At 43.4% G+C, this 20,391-nt stretch overlaps 1 protein-coding gene and 1 pseudogene across 1 annotated transcript in view; one reads left to right on the top strand and one right to left on the bottom strand.

Moving 5' to 3' along the window:
- Nucleotides 1-13,184, bottom strand: part of FYCO1 (FYVE and coiled-coil domain autophagy adaptor 1) — a 103,770-nt gene extending 90,586 nt beyond the window's left edge. Inside the window, exon 1 of the mRNA XM_070776811.1 lies at nucleotides 13,075-13,184. The gene's annotated coding sequence lies outside the window, so the exon portion shown is untranslated. The remainder of the gene's footprint in view (nucleotides 1-13,074) is intronic.
- On the top strand, nucleotides 12,906-16,548 carry LOC109575899 (nuclear pore complex protein Nup88 pseudogene; annotated as a pseudogene).
- Nucleotides 16,549-20,391: the final 3,843 nt, after the last annotated feature.

The following is a 20,391-nucleotide window of genomic DNA, read 5'->3' as shown; positions in this document are numbered from 1 at the left end:
GAAGCCATCGCATCCTGGAGCCTGTGCTCTGCAACAGGAGAAGCCACCGCAATGAGAGGCCTGTGCACTGCAACGAAGAGCCGTCCCCACTTGCCACAACTAGAGAAAGCCCGCACTCAGCAACGGTGATTCACTGCGGCCAAAAATAACTAAAAATAGCTACATGTTTTAAAGTAATGTATAAATACCAGTAGTGCATGACTATTATTATTTTAAATTGAAATAATTCATGTAACATAAAATTTACCATTTTAAACTGCACGATTCAGTGGTTTTTGGCATATTCAGTGTTGTACACAGCCATTACTACCCAATTCAGAACATTTCCATCACCCTCAAAAGAAATTCATGCTTGTTTGCCAGTAGTCAATCTTACTCCCTAGTTCCCTCCATCTCTTGGCAACCACTGGTCTACTTTCTGTCTCTATGGTTTGCCTATTCTAGAAATTTCATGTGAGTTGAACCATATAATATGTGATCCTTTTTGTGTCTGGATACTTTTACTCGGCACAATATTTTCAGGGTTCATCCATGTTGCAGCATGTGTCAGTACTTCATTCCTCCTTATGGATGAATAATATTCCACTGTATGGATAAACCACATTTCAACCAGCTGTCAACTGAATGACATTTGGATTGTTTCCACTCTTTGGATGTGATGAATAAGGCTGCTCTGAACATTCATTTGTAAGTTTCTGTATGCATATAATTTTTTTCAATTCTCTTGGGTATTTACCTAGGAGCAGGATTGTTTGATTGTTTGAGGAACTGATAAATCATCTTCCACAGAGCTGCTTCAAATTTTTTTTCCCAACAATAATGTATGAAGGCTCAAATTTTGTAGTCTTTCTCTGCAAAAACATGATCCTATCATGTACACTGATTTATCCTTTTTCCATTCAACGCAGCAGCATGAAAGTCTCTCCAAGCCTATCCTATTCTTTTCAATGGCTAGAAAGTGTTCCACTGCATTATGGTGTTAGGGTTTGCTTCTTTTCCTTTCAACGAACATCCATTTTGCATTCAATTTTTAAAATTATCAGAATGCTGCAAGGATTATAATACATATACTTTTAATGTACTGGTATTGAATTTCTGTAGGATGGATTACTAGAAGCGATGCATTTCTGGATCATAGAGAATGTGCATTTTACATTTTGGCAAGTATTGTTAAAGTGCTGCACTCAATATGCCAGCATATTTGGAAAACTCAGCAGTGGCCACAGGACTGGAAAAGGTCACTTTTCATTCCAACCCCAAGGAAAGGCAATGCCAAAGAATGTTCAAACTACTGCACAATTGCATACATCTTACATGCTAGCAAAGTAATGCTCAAAATTCTCCAAGCCAGGCTTTAGCAATACATGAACCATGAACTTCCAGACATTCCAGCTAGATTTAGAAAAGGCAGAGGAACAAGAGACCAATTTGCAAACATCCGTTGGATCATCGAAAAAGCAAGAGAGTTCCAGAAAAACATCTACTTCTGCTTTATTGACTATTCCAAATCCTTTGACTGTGTGGATCACAATAAACTGTGGAAAGTCCTTAAAGAGATTGGAATATCAGACCACCTGACCTGCCTCTTGAGAAATCTGTATGCAGATCAGGAAGCAACACTTAGAATCAGACATGGAACAACAGATTGGTTGAAAATTGGGAAAGGAGTACGTCAAGGCTGTATATGGTAACCCTGCTTGTTTAACTTCTATGCAGAGTACAACACGTGAAATGCCAGGCTGGATGAAGTTTAAGCTGGAATCAAGATTTCTGGGAGAAATATCAATAACCTCAGATATACAGATGACACCATATTTATGGCAGAAAGCAAAGAACTAAAGAGTCTCTTGATGAAAGTGAAAGAGGAGAGTGAAAAAGTTGGCTTAAAACTCAACATTCAGAAAACTAAGATCATGGCATCTGGTCCCATCACTTCATGGCAAATAGAAGGGGGAAACAGTGTAAGCAATTACAGATTTTATTTTCTCAGGCTCCAAAATCACTGTAGATGGTGATTGCAGCCATGAAATTAAAAGATGCTTGCTCCTTGGAAGAAAAGTTATGACCAATCTAGTCAGCATATTAAAAAGCAGAGACATTACTTTGCCAACAAAGGTCCTTCTAGTCAGAGTTATGGTTTTTCCAGTAGTCATGAATGGATGTGAGAGTTGGACTATAAAGAAAGTTGAGCACTGAAGAATTGATGTTTTTGAACTGTGGTGTTGGAGAAGACTCTTGAGAGTCCCTTGGACCGCAAGGAGATCCAACCAGTCAATCCTAAAGAAAATCAGCCGTGAATATTCATTGGAAGGACTGATGCTGAAGCTGAAACTCCAATACTTTGGTCACCTGATGCAAAGAACTGACTCATCTGAAAAGACCCTGATGCTGGGAAAGATTGAAGGTGGGAGGAGAAGGGGTCGACAGAGGATGAGATGGTTGGATGGCATCACTGACTCGATGGACATGAGTTTGAGTAAGCTCTGGGAGATGGTGATGGCCAGGGAAGCCTGGCATGCTGCAGTCCATGGGCTTGGAAAGAGTTGGACAAAACTGAGCAACTGAAGTGAACTGAAGTGTTGCCAAAATACTATTTACGTCCTCTAAAATGGTTGTATTTATTTACATTTCCACAATAGTGTACACCTAGTCAAAATCAGGTGTTAGTAACTTTAAAAAGTTTTGTCAGTCTGAAAGGATACTTGTAATATTATGTTGTTTTGATTCAAATTTTGTTGTTTTGAATTAGGAATTTTCTCTACAAATTTACTCTCCCAATTGTGTGTGAGTGTGTGTGTATGCATGTCTGTAATAATAACTGCTCTTTGCCAAGGTAGGTAATTAATGAAAGGACTCATACAGCAAGTGTTTAACAAATGTCTGTTCCCTAAATATGAAGACAAAATTTGAAAGTATCATTTCACATTTCCTCACATTTGGTTTCGTTATGAAAGAATTTCATGCTCTCACCTTAAACAGAAAGTTCTAAAACACTGGCTGGGCTGGACACAGATGGAATTGAGGTTCAGCCTCATACAGACTCAACATACAGAGGGGGAAGTTCAGTTCTGGGTGAGGCACAAAGTATTTAGCGGTCTGGTTATCATAGTTAAGGTCTGGATCCCTCTGTGGGGAAGCGGGATTCAGGGCCGAGATCAGCATCAGAGGTCTCTGGCATCAGCATCAGAGTGCAGCTCTTGGTGGGAATGAATTGCTTTTAATAAGAGAACTGCTGACTCTAGATCCCCAGGGTCTCATGACCTAATTGGACCAAATCCAGGGAGAGGGATAGTTGTTTTGGTCTCAGCCCCATGCACATGAGAGCAGGCAGAGGGACATGAAAGGTCTTGCACTTTTAGGAGCCCTTAGAGAGAGCATCCTGGCTTCACTGGGATTCATAGGGCCCAGAAGGCAAGAGGCCAACAGCACTCAGAGGCCCCCCACCTCTCTGCTGGAACATCTAGCCTCTGGCTGAGGTGGCTCCAATGGAGAGACTGGAGCTAGCATTTGATCTGGGCAGAGGAATGATGGAGCTAGCTCACCACCCTGCATTTTATTTTTAGGACTTTTGTGAACTGGCTGCTGTCACATTGGTGGCTTGAAATCAACCATGGTGGAAGTATTGACACCTTGGAATCTTGTCAGTGAGTTCAGTCGATCAGTCATGTCCGATTCTTTTCAAACCCATGGACTGCAGCATGCCACACCTCTCTGTCCATCACCAACTCCTGGAGTTTACCCAAACTCATGTCCATTGAGTCGGTGATGCCATCCAACCATCTCATCCTCTGTCGACCCCTTCTCCTCCCACCTTCAATCTTTCCCAGCATCAGGGTCTTTTCAAATGAGTCAGTTCTTTGCATCAGGTGGCCAAAGTTTTGGAGTTTCAGCTTCAGCATCAGTCCTTCCAATGAATATTCAGGACTGATTTCCTTTAGATTGGACTAGTTGGATCTCCTTGAGGTCCAAGGAACTCTCTAGAGTCTTCTCCAACACCACAGTTCAAAAGCATCAATTCTTTGGCACTCAACTTTCTTTATAGTCCAACTCTCACATCCATATGTGACTACTGGAAAAACCATAGCTTTGATTAGAAGGACCTTTGTTGGCAAAGTAATGTCTCTGCTTTTTAATATGCTGTCTAGGTTGGTTATAACTTTTCTTCCAAAGAGCAAGCATCTTTTAATTTCATAGCTGCAGTCACCACCTGCAGTGATTTTGGAGCCCCCCAAAATTAAGTCTCTCACTGTTTCCACTGTTTCCCCATTTATTTGCCATGAAGTGATGGGACCAGATGCCATGATCTTAGTTTTCTGAATGTTGAATTTTAAGGCAACTTTTTCACTCTCCTCTTTCACTTTCATCAAGAGGCTCTTTAGTTCCTCTTCACTTTCTGCCATAAGGGTAGTGTCATCTGCATATCTGAAGTTATTGATATTTCTCCCGGCAATCTTGATTCCAGCTTGTGCTTCTTCCAGCCTGGAATTTCTCATGATGTACTCTGCATAGAAGTTAAATAAGCAGGGTGACAATATACAGCCTTGACGTACTCCTTTCCCTATTTGGAAGCAGTCTGTTGTTCCATGTCCAGTTCTAACTGTTGCTTCTTGACCTGCATACAGATTTCTCAAGAGGCAGGTCAGGTGGTCTGATATTCCCATCTCTTTAATGATTTTCCACAGTTTGTTGTGATCCATACAGTCAAAAGATTTGGCAATGTCAATAAAGCAGAAGTAGATGCTTTTCTGGAATGCTCTTGCTTTTTCAACGATCCAACAGATGTTGGCAAATTGATCTCTGGTTCCTCTGCCTCTTCTAAATCCAGCTTGAACATCTGCAAGTTCACGGTTCATGTGAACTTGTGGAAGCCTGGACTGGTGAATTTTGAGCATTACTTTACCAGCGTGTGAGATAAGTGAAATTGTGCAGTAGTTTGAACATTCCTTGGCATTGCCTTCCTTTGGGATTGGAATGAAAACTGACCTTTTCCAGTCCTGTGGCCACTGCTGAGTTTTCCAAATTTGCTGGCATATTGAGTGCAGCACTTTCACAGCATCATCTTTTAGGATTTGAAATAGCTCAACTGGAATTCCATCACTTCCACTAGCTTTGTTCGTAGTGATGCTCCCTAAGGCCCACTTGATTTCGCATTCCAGGATGTCTGGCTCTAGGTGAGTGATCACACCATCGTGATTATCTGGGTCGTGAAGATCTTTTTTGTATAGTTCTTCTGTGTATTCTTGCCACCTCTTCTTAATATCTTCTGCTTCTGTTAGGTCCATACCATTTCTGTCCTTTATTGAAGCCATCTTTGCATGAAATTTTCCCTTGGTATCTCTGATTTTCTTGAAAACATCTCTAGTCTTTCCCATTCTATTGTTTTCCTCTATGTCTTTGCATTGATCACTGAGGAAGGCTTTCTTATCTCTTCTTGCTATTCTTTGGAACTCTGCATTCAAATGAGTATATCTTTCCTTTTCCCCATTGCCTTTCTCTTTTCTTTTTACAACTATTTGTAAGGCCTCCTCAGACAACCATTTTGCCTTTTTGCATTTCTTTTTCTTGGGGATGGTCTTGGTCCCTGCCTCCTGTACAAGGTCATGATCCTCCTTACATAGTTCTCCAGGCACTCTATCAGATCTAATCCCTTGAATCTATTCGTCGCTTCTACTGTATAAACATAAGGGATTTGATTTAGGTCATACCTGAATGGTCTATTGGTTTTCCCTACTTTCATCAATTTAAGTCTGAGTTTGGCAATAAGGAGTTCATTATCTGAGCCACAGTCAGCTCCTGGTCTTGTTTTTGCTGACTGTATAGAGCTTCTCCATCTTTGGCTGCAAAGAGTATAATCAATCTGATTTCGGTGTTGACCATCTGGTGATGTCTGGTGCGGAGTCTTCTCTTGTGTTGTTGGAAGAGGGTGTTTGCTATGACCAATGCGTTCTCTTGGCAAAACTCTATTAGCCTTTGCCCTGCTTCAGTCTGTACTCCAAGGCCAAATTTCCTTGTTACTCCAGGTGTTTGTGGTCATGTATGGATGTCAGAGTTGGACTGTGAAGAAGGCTGAGCGCCAAAGAATTGATGTTTTTGAACTGTAGTGTTGGAGAAGACTCTCGAGAGTCCCTTGGACTGCAAGGAGATCCAACCAGTCCATTCTGAAGGAGATCATCCCTGGATTTCTTTGGAGGGAATGATGCTGAAGCTGAAACTCCAGTACTCCAGTACTTCGCCACCTCATGCGAAGAGTTGACTCATTGGAAAAGACTCTGATGCTGGGAGGGATTGGGGGCAGGAGGAGAAGGGGATGACAGAGGATGAGATGGCTGGATGGCATTACTGACTCGATGGATGTGAGTCTGGGTGAACTCTGGGAGTTGGTGATGGACAGGGAGGCCTGGCGTGCTGCGATTCATGGGGTCGCAAAGAGTCGGACATGACTGAGTGACTGAACTGAACTGAAAATGAAAAGGACATATTTTTGGGGTGTTAGTTCTAGAAAGTCTTGTAGATCATAGAACCATCCAACTTTAGCTTCTTCAGCGTTACTGGTCAGGGCATAGAGTTGGATTACTGTGATATTGAATAGTTTGCCTTGGAAACGAACAGAGATCATTCTGTCATTTCTGAGATTGCATTCAAGTACTGCTTTTTGGACTCTCTTGTTGACTATGATGGCTACTCCATTTCTCCTAAGGGATTCCTGCCCACAGTAGTAGGTATAATGGCCACCTGAGTTAAATTCACCCATTCCATCCATTTTAGTTCGCTGATTCCTAAAATGTCAATGTTTGCTCTTGCCAGCTCCTGTTTGACCACTTCCAATTTGCCTTGATTCATGGACCTAACATTCCAGGTTCCTATGCAATACTGCTCTTTACAGCATTGGACTTTGCTTCCATCACCAGTCACATCCACAACTGGGTGTTGTTTTTGCCTTGGCTCCGTCTCTTCATTCTTTCTGGAGTTATTTCTCCACTGATCTCCAGTAGCATATTCCGCACATACTGACTGGGGGAGTTCACCTTTCAGTGTCATATCTTTTTGCCTTTTTATACTGTTAAGGAGGTTCTCAAGGCAAGAATACTGAAGTAGTTTGCCATTTCCTTCTCCAGTGGACCACGTTTTGTTAGAACTCTCCACCATGACCCATCAGTCTTAGGAGGCCCTACACGGCATGGCTCATAGTTTCATTGAGTTAGACAAGGTTGTGGTCCATGTGATTGGATTGGTTAGTTTTCTGTGATTGTGGTTTTCAGTCTGTCTGCCCTCTGATGGAGAAGGATAAGAGGCTTATGGAGCTTCCTGATGGGAGAGACTGACTGAGGGGGAAACTGGAAAATGGAATCTGGAAGTCAATGCAAATCAGGGCTTTACCCTCTGGAGAGCTGGTTGTTACAATTTACCAGGCCACCTGGATAGAAGGTTATCATTTTCCTAGAATTGCTCCTGAGATAATGTCCCAAGTTCCTATTCTTGCTGGTGTAGTGGTATCATTCAGGATTCCAGGAAGGGACAGATGGTCCTTTCAAGAGGGTGACTGAGGATAATGCAAAGAATGGACTTTCACAAAGGCATGGACAGGGTGTGGGATGCAGGCAGAGATGGGGAGGTGTCCCTGGACCAGTGAGGGCAGGCAGTGGCTACTGAGCCCAGGCCTGGGGAAGAAAAAGCCACTGGAGGACCTGGTGAGATGGGCTCTTGGAGAAGGTTGCTAGACATCAGCCATGGCCTGGAAGGATGGATGTAAGGCACTCAGTTAAGAGCCTTAGATGGCCTGACCCTGGCCAGCTCGTGGGATGCACGCTTCCCTTGTCCGCTGCACTCGGTGGCCACACACGTTACTTCCGCTCCCCTCCCCCCAGTTCATTACTCCTCCTTGGCTCAGATTTCACCCTCCTGAACAGGTCAGACTCTCTTGACTGTGTTCTTTTGCACCTTGTCATTCTCCAAAACTGTTCTCTGCTTATGCTCACTGTGCTTATTATTTTTAATCCAATAATGATTCATTTAACAATTAAAATACCAGCAGCTCACATTTCCTGGCACTTCCCACATGCCAGGCACTGGGTTATGGCTGTATTTGAGAAGGCAGGCGCCATGTCTCTGCCTTGATCACTGCTCTGTCTCTCCATTGCCCAGGACACAGCCTGGAACACAGTATGAGCTAGACCAACATGGGGAGTAAAAATCCCCCTCAGTACGCGCAGCAAGTGTTTCCTAGCTCTTCTGTAGTAGGGACATTAAATATGGCTGCAAATGTTTTTCCAGTCTTTCCATTGAGAGGCAGGGTCTAACTCCATTCTTCTTGAATGTGGGCTGGTCTTGGTGACTTGCTTGATGGATAGAATTTGGTGGACATGAGATTCTGGGACTCCTAGGTCATAAGAAGCCGAGCAGCCTTCAGCTGGGTCCCTACCGTTCTCATTGATAGCCCTGAACCACCATTTATGAAGTCCAGCTCCATGAGGCCACCACACTGGTGAGGCTGCATGTGGGGCAGCTGATCTTGCCCAGTCCAGCTTTCTAGCCTCCTCTACTGGAACCAGACCTGGTGGGGAAGCTTGGAGCAATCCATCTTCTAGCTCAGTGGCATGAGGGGACCCCCACTGATGCCACTTGAAAAAGAATTACCCAGCTGAGTGCTGCTCAAGCTTCCAAGTCACAATTTGTGAGACACAATAAAATGGCTCTTATTTTAGGCCTCTGTATTGGAGGGTGCCTCATTACAGAGCAAGAGTCAGAACTTGTAATATTGGTTTCGGGGAAATCCCTGCATCGATTTTCCATTCCACCTTCGCCCATCCCACGCTCTACATGCCCCCTGACGACTATCACCATCCGGAGTTTTACTAACTCTCCAGAAACTAACCTTTGATGTGGCTTTAACAGAGGTGCCTACTCGATTGAGCTTCCATTTGAACATGGCTGGGAAATCCCCTGAGAGCAGGTCTGGCTGTTTAGTAGGTAGTGAAGAGCGCTGAGTTGGTCTGGGTCAAGGGCCAAATTTTCCCGCTGACCCCTTCAACCTTTTGTGATGGTGAAGTCACCAACTCCCGGGGAGAGGCCCTTTCCTTGGAGGTCCGCTCTGTTCACCCACAGGCCTGGGTGGACGGTTTTCACACTGAGAGTTGGGGAAATCAGCCACTGGCCAGGGCTGCCCTGCTTTCACTGAGGACTTGCTCCCCAGCCAGGACTGTCCCGGGTACAGCAAACTCCACTGGCATCACCAGGACTCATCGTCAAGGAGCTTCCGAGGGCCCCATGGCTGCGGTTAGAGGACTGAACCCCAGGGTGTGCTCAGAAGGTGTGGAGGGTTCTGGACGGAGCCGTTTGGACGTGTCTGGCAGCACCACAGACTAAAGAGACATTTGAAGAGCGGGAGACCTCTTGACCTTCTCCAGGGACTCTGGAAGGGGCCGCTTGGGATGTCCCTGGGGCTTTGCCAGCCCATCCTGAGCCTCAAGGGCTCCCTCTTCTCACTTGCTTCACTGCTCCTCAAGTACATGGGTTGGTGCGTGAGGTGGGGACCCTTCTCCTGGCAGAAGCAGCCAGGGTCTGGAGAAGACTGGGGACAGGAGGTGTCTGTGATGCAGTGAGACAGGCGCATCAGGGCTGGACCTCACGGAGCCTCAGCCCCTCTGTGATGCTCTTGGCCACTGTCGTTTTTGCACCATGTGGGGCTCATGAGGACAGGGGATCCCCAGGTCCTGCCTACAGACCAACAGAAACAAGGGCTTCAGGTGAGGCCTGGGCCTCTGCATTCGTGACAAGTCTGGGGGTTCATAAGGAAGCTAGGCAGTGTAGAGATTAATACCACAGGCTCTAGAGTTGGGCTGCAGGGGTTCAAAGGTGGACTCCAGGATTCAGTGCCCATTTAATAATTCTGGCGCCTCAGTTTCCAACATGAATTGCAGATAATTACAATTATCTGCAACATCAATTGCAGATAATTACAACCTCACTGGCTTGTTAAGAGGATCGAACAAAGCGGATGAGTTAGGTATGAGGATAACCCCCAGTGAGAGCTCTATAACTGTGAGCTCCAGCTCCCCAGAGAGTGGCAAGAGACGAAATGCAGAGAGCTGTACCTTCAGTACATGGTCAGAGCTCAATAAATGTTGGCTGAATGGAGGACAAGAGCAGGACACAGCCAGCCACACCACTGGCACAACCATGCCATGAACATTAATTTTCATAACAGCCTCTGGCATTGTTCTAGGGGCTGGTGGCTCACAAAGGAATAAATCATTCTCTGCCCTTCAGATGCTCACAGGCTCACAAAGGTGGAAACGGGTGGTAGAAGGCAATGTGTTAAGTGCAGTGTGAGGGAAAGGCTCTGGGCATGCCAGCCTTGGAGAGGTGAGGAAGGCTTCCTAGAGGAGGTGATGTCAAAGGTAGATCTGAAGGATGAGTAGGAGTTATGCAGGGAAAGGTGGCTAAATGTCAGGTGTGGGGGAACACTTATGCAATGGGGCACATTCTGAGCCTCCTAATGATTCACACCGAGAGAGGTGTGTGGTGGAAGTGGCAGACTGCTAGGGTTTGAGGCTGGAAAGATGAGCAGCATCAGAGGCTTGGGTTGATTTGGGTTGCCCGACGCCTGCAGGTCTGACTAGCTCATCTCACGCACTGCACGTCCTTATCACGAAGGTTGTCTTGTGTATCACTGAATAACACTTCCCTGGATCAGTCAGTTAGCACCCTACTTCAGCATCCAGAATATAAAAAGTCACTGAGGTCCAAATCCCTGCCCAGTCACTCTCAAGTAGACGAGTGTCAAATATTAATAATTTGGAGTCCATGTTTCAAAACCACCACATGGAGATTTGGGGACAAGTTCCTGAAGGAGAGTACATGGGCTAAGTCTTGAAAGGTAGGAGTAGGAGTGAAGGGAGAGAGCAGAGGAGGAAGGATGTGCCATTTGGGGACCAGCAAGTGTAAACATAGGGGACAGGAAGTCTCCAGGCTGGGTCAGAGGACTCTACTTAAGGCTCAAGAGGGGAAAGATATGTGCTAAGAGGGTGGTGAGAGATGAGCAGGAGGGAGAGACAAAGGCCCTCGGGTGCTAAGCTCAGGAGTCTAGAATTCATCCTGAATGGAGAACTAGCAAAGGGTTTTAAGCAGAGGAGTAAGGTGATCACTGGATTCACTAGGATGGTCTTGGCTGTAAATGACAAAACACAGGGCCAAAGAGGCTTAAGTGGTGGCAGCTATTGATTTCCCATAGGGAGGTAATGCTAGGGTTGGTGTAGTACTTTGGCAATGTCATCAAAAACCATGGCCCCTTCTACCTCATGTACTAGCCTCAGTGCCTCTGTAATATCATTCCCTCATGCCTGCAAGATGCCTGCTACGGTACCAAGTATCACAGCTTTGTACAGCATTGAGGGCAGGAAATAAGGAAACATGTTGAAACAACCAGCTTTTCACTGGGGGCAATTTTGTGATGTCTGGTGGCCATTTTTGGTCATCTTAGCTTGGGGAAGCTACTGACACCTGGCAGGTAGAGGCCAGGGATACGGACAAACAGGACAAACTCCTACAAAAGAAAATTAACAAAATAGCGATTGTGTCGAGGTTGAAAAACCCTGGTCTACACTGATTGGGTGCCTCCCTCACTGCACCTCTGGAACTAACAGCCTGCCCAAAGATTCAGTTTCTGAGGGACCTGAGACACTGCCAGATATATCTGTGTATTATAAAGCTACAACCATGTAAATGTTTAGATAGATTGAAACATAAGAAACAAAAATTAAACAACCTGCAAGACAGAAATAGTTATCAGATGGGGAATGAACATACTTATATATGTACATATATTACATATAAACACAAATACAATATACATATAGTTTTCATTACATGTCATTTGAGAAGGGCGTTATTATCGCTCAGACATTGAATTGGTTTGCAGGACATAACTTTCTCTCTTCTCAATGCATCTTTAGTTCCTGGAATTTCTATTCCATTGTTGTAGTCAGTGTAGTGTCTTCTTTCCTTTCGATTTTCCAAAGCAGAATTTGTCGGACTGGCCTTGTTGAGATGGGGGCAGTGATGGTGGGAAGGGAGAAGAGGCTGACCAGGAAGGCAGGTGCTGCCAACATAAAAGAAATTCAGCTTGCTTACAGGCAACCCAGAACCTGAAATACCTCTATTTCCGCTGGAGGGTTCTGGTTTGACCTAGTTTTTTCAGAGATATGACGCTGATTTGGTGCTTTTTTTTTTTTCTTCCTAAACAGCTTCCTTTTCCTGTTTTTTTGTTTTTAAATCATGGTCCCTGCCATTAGCTTTGTTTTTTGAAAATGAGAATTTGAGCTGCACTGGTTAGGTGTGGGTATAAGTAAGCCACGGGCATGTGTGTGGGCTTGCGTATGTGTGGTTGTGTGCTCCTGTGTGTGTATGGTGGGGTGGTTCATATAGATTTCCATATCAACACAACTTAGCTGACAAAGTTCTGGGCTCCCTCAATGATAAAGATGGGTCTCCTTTCAACCCATCCTCACTATGTAATCAACAATTGAAAATAATATAATAAAAAATAGTAAACCCACATACTGTGCCTAAAAATCTTCAACAAGTGAATTACCAGAAAATAAAGAGCACCCTTTTCAATAATCCAAGGATCAAAGAGGACTTAAGAGGAATTAAAAAAAAAAACGATGAATGGGATAAAAATGAAAACACAACACCAAATTTTGTGGGACACAGTTAAAAGCAGCACCAAGAGGGAAATTTTTAGCACTAAGAAAGAGAAAATATCTCACATAAATAATCTAAGCACTTAAGAACCTAAAGAGACACAAACTCAAGTAGAAGGACGGGAAAAACGAAGAGAACTGATAAAATTGCAAACATAAAACCAACAGAGAAACGAAACAAAAAAAGTATGCTCTTTGAAAAGATCAATAAAAGTGGTATGCCTCTAGAAAGACTAACAAAAAAAAACACGGGGCCGAGGCAGTGGACGGCTGGAGCGGATTGGCTGCGCGCTCAGCGGCGAGGCCACGGAGAGCTGTGGGCTCAAGATGGCGGCGCCGAAGGCGGCCCCGGGGACGGTGAGCTGCGGCCTACCTGGCTGCCCAACCACGCCGTGTTCTTGCGGCTCCGAGAGGGACGGAAAAAGCAGAGCTCAGCTGAACCCGAGAAGCCAGCTTCATCATTGCCTTCGTCGCCGCCACTGCCTCCTCAGCTGTTGATGAGAAAGCTGGTCTTGGGCCTCGCAGAGAGCTCTTTCTGTGGGGCGCAGAAGACAGCGCCTTCTTAGTCATGCGCCTTCGGGGCCCCAGCTGCGCCGGTGAGGAGCCCTCCCTCTCGCAGTACCAGAGACGGCTTTGCATAAATGCACCCCTGTTTGAAATCTATCAAGCCTTGTTAAGCCCAGCACAACATCATGTAGCATCATGTAGGAATAAAAGGACTTATATTAGAATTACCTAAAAGATGGGGAAAGAATTCTGAATTTGAAGGTGGAAAATCAGCAGTGAATTGTAGCACGACTCCCGTTGCTGAGAGATTTTTCACCAGTTCAACCTCTCTGACTCTGAAGCATGTTGCCTGGTATCCGAGAGAGTTGCTAGATACTCAAATTGTGCCGTTAACGTCAGACAACGTCATAAGAATTTACCCTTTGTGTATGACTAAGGTCATCGTACTTTCAGAAGCAGAAGAGGAAAGTCTCATACTCAACAAAGGAAGGGCCTACACAGCATCTCTGGAAGAGACAGCAGTTGCATTTGACTTTGGGCCATTGTCAGCAGTCCCAAAGCACATATTTGGATGAAAAGGCAAAGAAGAAGTAGTGGCTACTCCCTGTACATCTTATATGAAAATGAGGAGACTTTCCTTACGTTTGTTAGTCTGTTGCACAGCCCTGGGAGTGTGGGTAAGCTATTCGGCCCGTTGCCCATGCATCCTGCTGTTGAAGATAACTATGGCTACCATGCTTGTGCTGTGCTTTGCTTACCATGTGTCGCCAACATCCTGGTGATTACTACTGAGTCAGGAATGCTTCATCACTGCGTTGTGCTGGAGGGGGAAGAAGAAGATGACCACACATCAGAAAAGTCCTGGGATTCCAGGGCTGACCTCATTCCATCACTGTATGTGTTTGAGTGTGTTGAGTTGGAGCTTGCTCTGAAATTGGCATCCGGAGAGGATGAGCCCTTTGATTCTGACTTTTCTTGTCCAATGAAACTTCATAGAGATCCCAAGTGTCCCTTAAGATTCCACTATACTCATTAAGCTGCTGTACATAGTGTTGGGCTACCTTGGATTCATAAACTTCACAAGTTTCTTGGATCAGATGAAGAAGACAAGGACAGTTTACAGGAACTGGCTACAGAACAGAAGTGCTTTGTACAGCACATTCTTTGTAGGAAGCCACTGCCATGCAGTCAGCCAGCTCCTTTTCAAGGATCTGGATCATCCCTGACATCCTGGGGCCAACAATGATCTGCATCACCAGTACCTATGAATACCTCCTCAGGCCTTTACTAAGCACAGTCCATCTAGCGTCTCCTCCCCTGCTTTGTACCCGAGAAGATGTTGAAATGGCAGAGTCTCCCCTCCGTATTCTGGCTGAAACCCCGGATTCCTTTGAAAAGCATATTAGAAGCATTTGCAACGTGGTGTTGCAAATCCAGCATTTTTGAAATCATCTGAAAAAGATACGGCTCCTCCTCCCAAAGAATGTCTTCAGCTCATCAGCAGAGCCACCCAGGTGTTCAGGGAATACTACATTCTTAAACAGGACCTGGCAAATGAGGAGATTCAGCGGAGGGTCAAATTGTTGTGTGACTAAAAAAGAAACAATTAGAAGATCTCAATTACTGTTGAGAGGAGAGGAAAAGTCTACGGGAAATGGCTGAGCGCTTAGCTGACAAATATGAGGAAGCCAAGGAAAAACAAGAAGACATCATGAACAGAATGAAAAAAGTACTTCACAGTTTTCAGTCTCAGCTCCCAGTTCTCTCTGACAGTGAGAGAGACACGAAGAAAGAATTATAGCGATACTCATCAACTTCGTCATTTGGGCAATGCTGTCAAATGGGTTACTATGAAAAAAGACTATCAACAACGAAAGATGGAAAAGGTACTGAGTCCTCAAAAGCCCACCATTACTCTCAGCACCTACCAGTGGAAATGCATTCAGTCCATCCTGAAGGAGAAGGGTGAGCACATAAGAGAAATGGTGAAGCAAATTAATGGCATCTGAAATCATGTAAACTTCTGAACCACCAAGAACAGACTCACGTCTGAGTTAACACACATGCAGGCTTAATCTCACTGTAAAATGAACACATAGCACCAATATATAAAGAGGCAGGCGCCTTGTTAGCGCAGTAGGTAGTGCGTCAATCTCATAATTTATGAAGAGGCATTCTGGATGAACTTTGGTGTGATTGTACATTACTTTTTATACTCTTATTAATTGAATAAATGCTTGTATTTAAAAAAGAGGAAGACAAATTATTAAACACTAATAACAGGAAGGAAACTGTGTGTCACTACACATTCTGCAGATATCAAAGGTAATAATCAAATCATATGAACATCTATAACTTAGATGAAGTACATAAATTCCTCAAAATACAAATTATCACAACACACTCAATATGAAATAAATAACTTGAATAGCCCTTCAAGGAAATTGAAGTCACAATTTAAAGACTTTTGAGAAAGAAATTTCCAGATAATTTGACTGGAGGATTCTTTCAAATGTTTAAAGAAGAATTATCACCCATTCTACATAATCTTTTACAGAAAGTAGAAGAAGAGACAACACTTCACACCTCACTTTGTGAGACCAGTATTACCCTACTACCAAAACTGGATACAGATGATACCAAAAAGTACATAGTATAACCATGGATCAATATCCTTCACAAATACAAATAAAAAAACCTTTAATAAATATTAGCAAACAGAATACAGGATTTATTCCAGAGATGCAAGGCTGGTTTGATACTTAAAGTCAATCAATGAAATTCACTGTATTAAAAGGCTAAAGAAGAAAACCACATAATCATATCAATCAATACAGAAAAATCATTTGAAAAAATTCAACAACTATTTATGATAACACTTAAAAAAAAATAAGGGATGCGGGGAACTTCCTCAATTTGATTAAAAAAAAAAGTACCTATTAAAACACCAGCAGCTACTAAAATATTAACATTGAAAGACTGAATGTTTTTCCCTAAGATTGGGAGCAAGGAAAGGGTGTCTGTATTAACTCCTTGTGTTCAATACAGTACCGGAAGCCTTGGGTAGCACAAAAAGGCAAAAGGAAATAAAAGACGTACAGGATGAAAAGACATACAGGATGAAAAGACATAAATGAATCTCTGTTTGCAGCTGACATAATGGTCTAGTAACATCCAAAAACAAAACAAAACTGAAACAATTTCTAGGATAGTAAGTGAGCTTAGCAAAGCTGCAAGATATAAGATCAACATAGAAATCAATGGCATTTTTATATACTAGCAAGAAACACATGGAAAGCAAAATTAAAGTACAATATTATATTTGAAACCTCTTTTTCAAAAAAACCCCACTCCAGTACTCTTGCCTGGAAAATCCCATGGACGGAGGAGCCTGGTGGGCTGCAGTCCATGGGGTCGCTAAGAGTCGGACACGACTGAGCAACTTCACTTTCACTTTTCACTTTCATGCATTGGAGAAGGAAATGGCAACCCACTCCAGTGTTCTTACCTAGAGAATCCTAGGGATGGGGGAGCCTGGTGGGCTGCAGTCCATGGGGTCACACAGAGTCGGACATGACTGAGGTGACTTAGCAGCAGCTTCAGATCAGATCAGATCAGTTGCTCAGTCGTGTCCAATTCTTTGCGACCCCATGAATTGCAGCACGCCAGGCCTCCCTGTCCATCACCAACTCCCGGAGTTCACTCAGGCTCACGTCCTTCAAGTCAGTGATGCCATCCAGCCATCTCATCCTCTGTTGTCCACTTCTCCTCCTGCCCCCAATCCCTCCCAGCATCAGAGTCTTTTCCAATGAGTCAACTCTTCACATGAGGTGGCCAAAGTACTGGAGTTTCAGCTTTAGCATCATTCCTTCCAAAGAAATCCCAGGGCTGATCTCCTTGCAGTCCAAGGGACTCTCAAGAGTCTTCTCCAACACCACAGTTCAAAAGCATCAATTCTTTGGCACTCAGCCTTCTTCACAGTCCAACTCACATCCATACATGACCGCTGGAAAAACCATAGCCTTGACGAGACGGACCTTTGTTGCCAAAGTAATGTCTCTGCTTTTGAATATGCTATCTAGGTTGGTCATAACTTTCCTTCCAAGGAGTAAGCATCTTTTAACTTCATGGCTAAAATCACCATCTGCAGTGATTTTGGAGCCCCAAAAAATAAAGTCTGACACTGTTTCCACTGTTTCCCCATCTATTTCTCATGAAGTGATGGGACTGGATGCCATGATCTTCATTTTCTGAATGTTGAGCTTTAAGCCAACTTTTTCACTCTCCACTTTCACTTTCATCAAGAGGCTTTTTAGTTCCTCTTCACATTCTGCCATAAGGGTGGTGTCATCTGCATATCTGAGGTTATTGATATTTCTCCTGGCAGTCTTGATTCCAGCTTGTGTTTCTTCCAGTCCAGCGTTTCTCATGATGTACCCTTCATATAAGTTAAATAAGTAGGGTGAAAATATACAGCCTTGACGTACTCCTTTTCCTATTTGGAACCAGTCTGTCAGCTTAGCAGCTTTCAAAAAAGAAATACCTGTGCATAAATCACCAAAATGTACAAAATATATATACTAAAAATTGCAAAATACTGATAAAATAATTTTTTTAAAAGCTATATAAATGAAGACACATTCATTGGTTGGAAGATTCATCATAGTAAAATTGTTAAATCTCCCTCAAATGATATATGATTATAATGAAATTTCTAGCAAAATCCTCCAAGATTTTTTGCAGGCAGAGTCAGACTTATTCTAAAATTTATGTAATAAGCAAAGGAACCAAAATAACTAAAACATTTTGAAAAAAAGAAAGAAATGGGAGTAATCATCCTACTCTATTTCAGGACTCATTATGCAGCTGTCATAATTTAAACTGTAGTATTGGTAGAGGGGTGGATGTGAAGATTAGTGGAAGAGAATGGAAAGCCCAGAAATAGCCCCACACCAGTGAGGCCATCTGATTTTTGACACAACTGCAAAATTAATTCACTGGGAAAAAAAAATTAATTCACTGGAGGAAGGACAGACTTTTCAACAAATGGTGCTAGAGAAACTGGATATTTATAGGTCAAAAAAAAAAAGAACTTCAATTTAAATTTTGAATTAGTGATCAATTCAAAGAAATAGAGGGAAACAAGAGAATGGATAAAACCAGAGATCACCTCAAGAAAATTAGAGATACCAAGGGAATATTTCATGCAGAGATGGGCACAATAAAGGACAGAAATGGTATGGACCTAACAGAAGGAAAAAGTATTAAGAAGAGGTGGCAAGAATACACAGAAAAACTATACAAAAAAGATCTTCATGACCCAGATAACCACTGTGGTGTGATCACTCACCTAGAGCCAGATATCCTGGAGTGCAAAGTCAAGTGGGCCTTAGGAAGCATCACTACGAACAAAGCTAGTAAAGGTGATGGAATTCCAGTTGAAAGATTTCAAATCCTAAAAGATGATGCTGTGAAAGTGCTGTACTCAATATGCCAGCAAATTTGCAAAACTCAAATTTGAGGCCTCCAGGTCACAGGACTGGAAAAGGTCAGTTTTCATTCCAGTCCCAAAGAAAGGCAATGCCAAAGAATGCTCAAACTACCGCACAATTGCACTCATCTCACACGCTAGTAAAGTAATGCTCAAAATTCTCCAAGCCAGGCTTCAACAGTACCTGAATCGTGAACTTCCAGATGTTCAAGCTGGACTTAAAAAGGCAGAGGAACCAGAGATCAAATTGCCAGCATCCGTTGGATCATAGAAAAAGCAAGAGAGTTCCAGAAAAACATCTACTTCTGCTTTATTGACTATGCCAAATCCTTTGACTAGGTGGATCACAACAAACTGTGGAAAATTCTGAAAGAGATGGGAATACCAGACCACCTGACCTGCCTCTTGAGAAATCTGTATGCAGGTCAGGAAGCAACAGTTAGAACTGGACATGGAACAACAGACTGGTTCCAAATAGAGAAAGGAGCATGTCAAGGCTATATATTGTCACCCTGCTTATTTAACTTCTATGCAGTATACATCACGCGAAATGCCGGGATGGATGAAGCAGAAGCTGGAATCAAGATTGCCGGGAGAAATATCAATAACTTCAGATATGCAGATGACACCACCCTTATGGCAGAAAGCGAAGAACTAAAGAGCCTCTTGATGAAAGTAAAAGAAGATAGGGAAAAAGCTGGCCTAAAACTCAATATTCAAAAAACTAAGATCATGGCATCTGGTCCCATCACTTCATGGCAAACAGATGGGGAAACAGTGGAAACAGTGTCAGACTTTGTTTTCTTGGGCTCCAAAATCACTGCAGATGGTGATTGCAGCCATGAAATTAAAAGAAGCTTGCTCTTTGGAAGAAAAGTTATGACCAACCTAGATAGCAAATTAAAAAGCAGAGACATTACTTTGCCAACAAAGGTTTGTCTAGTCAAAGCTTTAGTTTTTCCAGTCGTATGTGTGGATGTGAGAGCTGGACTCTAAAGAAAGCTGAGCATGAAAGAAATGATGCTTTTGAAGTGTGATGTTGGAGAGGACTCTTGAGAGACCCTTGGACTGCAAGGAGATCCAACCAGTCCATCCTAAAGGAGATCAGTCCTGAATATTTATTGGAAGGACTGATGCTGAAGCTGAAATTCCAATACTTTGGCCATGTGATTCGAAGAATTGACTCACTGGCAAAGACCCTGTTGCCGGGAAAGATTGAGGCAGGAGCAGAAGGAGACAACAGAGGACTAGATGGTTGGATGGCATCACCAACTCAATGGATATGAGTCTGAGCAAGCTCTGGGAGTTGGTGATGGACATTGAAGCCTAGCATGCTGCAGTCCATGGGGTTGCAAAGAGTCGGACACGACTGAGTGACTGAACTGAACTGAAAGCTTGTTGACAAATTCTTAGAACACCAAAAGCATACATAAAAGACAGAACTAGACTTCATGAAAATGAAAAACCTCTGCCTGCAAATGATACTGGTGAGATACATTACAGACTGAGAGAAAGTGTTTGTGAACCCCATATATGACAAGCACATTGCTTGCCAATGCAGGAGACTCGGGTTTGATCCCTGGGTCAGAAAGATTCCCTGGAGAAGGAAATGGCAACCCACTCCAGTATTCTTGTCTGGAAAATTCCATGGGCAGAGGAGCCTGGTGGGCTACAGTCCAGGGGGTCACAGAG

The sequence above is a fragment of the Bos indicus genome, chromosome 22, assembly GCF_029378745.1.
Source record: "Bos indicus isolate NIAB-ARS_2022 breed Sahiwal x Tharparkar chromosome 22, NIAB-ARS_B.indTharparkar_mat_pri_1.0, whole genome shotgun sequence".
Classification (NCBI taxonomy): domain Eukaryota; kingdom Metazoa; phylum Chordata; class Mammalia; order Artiodactyla; family Bovidae; genus Bos; species Bos indicus.
Note: the sequence above shows the minus strand (reverse complement) of the source record. Positions and strands in the feature narration are given on the sequence as shown.